This window comes from Physella acuta, unplaced genomic scaffold (genome assembly GCF_028476545.2).
Source record: "Physella acuta isolate Inbredline_101_S28 unplaced genomic scaffold, ASM2847654v3 ptg002044l, whole genome shotgun sequence".
NCBI lineage: Eukaryota > Metazoa > Mollusca > Gastropoda > Physidae > Physella > Physella acuta.
In genome coordinates this window covers 22501-25000 of record NW_026733547.1, presented here as the reverse complement: position 1 = coordinate 25000, position 2500 = coordinate 22501, and the positions used below count along the sequence as shown (strand labels likewise).

General features: G+C 50.0%; 1 non-coding gene across 1 annotated transcript in view; it reads left to right on the top strand.

The window, feature by feature from the left end:
- The first annotated feature begins 2314 nt into the window (after positions 1-2314).
- The window catches only part of LOC131931848 (small subunit ribosomal RNA), a 1846-nt gene continuing 1660 nt past the window's right edge, over positions 2315-2500 (top strand). The window contains exon 1 of the ribosomal RNA XR_009384371.1: positions 2315-2500. This exon is cut by the window's right edge and continues 1660 nt beyond it. This is a non-coding gene — a ribosomal RNA (small subunit ribosomal RNA).

The following is a 2500-nucleotide window of genomic DNA, read 5'->3' as shown; positions in this document are numbered from 1 at the left end:
CTATGGTGAATTGTAGTTGTATTAGGACCGTAATTATAGTTAATTAAGGAACCATTCATTGTCTTCGCTCTGTTATGTACGTCGTCGTTTAATCGACACGGCATATTTGGCTTGAATCTAGAAAAATTCAAACTCTAACCCTAAGGTAGACAGGCAGGGTAAATAAATGTGGGTGATCTCTCATAAAATTGTCTTCTAGGAATTATTTTTATATAGACTATCTTTTCTGTAGAGTTTAAGTGGACAAGCGCGGACGAAATAGAGCGCAAAATTTAAAATGAATTAAAAATTTTCATCAGACCGGAAGTAGGCATAACCTAGGCGCCATGTTTCCGTCGTACAAGTTTTCACCGTTGCAGTCACCGTTTCAATCGCTCTTCGTGTGGACGTGTATTATTTCTAGTCATGTGTTGTGTAGATGATTCGCTTAAGGTAGGTGTTCGGACTTATTTCTTTAATATTAATTAAACCGTATTTGCCTTGTCGGCCTTAAAATAAAGCTATTTTTTTTTCATCGCAATCGAAGTGTTAGATCTAGAATCTAGTTCCCGCCTCCGCTTCGCTAATTCGACTTAATGTAACTATGACACAACTATTAAATCTAGAGTCTCTATTTTAATTAAATAATTAGGAATTCTATCTCTAGATGATATCTAATCTATTCCCACACGTGTGTGCAAGTAGGATTTAACGTCAGAACAGGTGTGGTGGTCTAGGCGTCGCTATTTTTGACGGTAGGAATTTTTTTTTTAAATTCGTAAAATTTTATATAGACTTTATATAGCAATTTACTAAGACCGACCCTAACGCCCAGTAAATATTTAATTACCACATTGTTATGGACACGGTGTATTAGGTAGGGCCGAGGGCTATCCATAGGTACCAATTTTTAAATTTTGTGACAATTAGGAGCCGAGTTATAAAATAAATTTAAAATACTGGTTCTGGTCTTAGACTTTATATAGCAATTTACTAAGACCGACCTTAATACCCATTAATTATTTAATTAGCGCATAGTTATGGACATCCTGTATTAGGTTGGGCCCAGGGCTATCCGTAGGTACCAAGTTTATAATTTTGTGACGATTATTAGTCGAGTTATAAAATAAATAAAAAAAACTGGTTCTGGTTTGCACTACATTTCTTTCTTCTTTAACGGCGGACTCCCGGTCCAGCCCCATGGGTTACCCGTGAGCCGGGGCCTCGTTAGCCTGGACGGCTCCGATGTGACCGCGGATTGTTGTGGCCCGCCTCAGCCCGAGTCGAGATCACCCTTCCGATCGAAGGTGGACGCCATAGGGCGCCCGGGATAGCCCGGGGCGCTGTTCGTCACCCGAGCGCAGGGGCGCCGGGAGACGCCCCCGGTGAAGTTTGGCGGGTGATTCTGGTAGAGCTCCCCACCCCGATCGCAGGACACCCCTCGCCGCCCGCCCAGGTGTCGAGGTGGCCGCGGGGGAACTCGGGGCGTTTTGGCTCCCCCTTGTGCCGGAGCGGCGCCCTCGGTCCCAGAACGCCCCTGGCGGGTGATTCGCATGCCCCCTGGGGTGGGGAACGCGGGTGGGTGGTCGTAAAGCGTGTAACCGCAGTGGGGGCGGCCCCTTAGTCGGGGGCGCCAAAGTTGGCACCCCACCTGGGGCGCCCCCCGGAAGTGTGGCGCCCGCGCGAGTGAGCCCCGTAGATGCGCCCCGACACCCCCGCGCCGCCCCCCGGGTCGCGGCACCCCCGGCGCCCTCCGTGCGGGCTCCCCTCATGGGGCGGCACCCCGGTCCTCCCCGAGACTATGTACCCGATTTTTCGGTTTAACACTAGAGGTATGGGCAGAAATACGGCGGTTAAAACGGTCTGTATCTACTATTGTGGAGGTGAGTGTCGGTGAAGCCTCTATGTGACGCTAGGATCCGCGCTCCCTCGCAGCCAGCGACATGTGCCCGATCTGACCGTGCGTGGCTCAGTCTCCCGACTAGCTTCCCGGTAAAATGCGGGCTCGGCGCGCAGGTCGCGCCAGTGAAGGTAAAAGTACGTGTCCGTAGCGTGAAGCCAGCGGCGACGCGCAGTGCTAACGCAACCAAGCAGTATTGGTGGCTCGATAAAAGTCTCGCACTGGCCCAGCCCTCGGAACGGGCGACGGGTCTGCAAAACGCAGTCGGCTCGATGCAAATCGAGAGATTTCCCGGCGACGCCGTGTTTACGGTGAAGGGGGAAATGTGAGCGGTCCGATGTGAAAAAATCCGGGAATGCCGGGATCCGTTCTCTCGCTAGAGCGTTGTCTCCCGTCCCGCGATGTGTTGTGGAAAAACGTCTCGCAAACGATAGCTATCTGGTTGATCCTGCCAGTAGTCATATGCTTGTCTCAAAGATTAAGCCATGCATGTCTAAGTTCACACTGTCCCATGGTGAAACCGCGAATGGCTCATTAAATCAGTCGAGGTTCCTTAGATGACACGATCCTACTTGGATAACTGTGGCAATTCTAGAGCTAATACATGCAATCGAAGCTCCG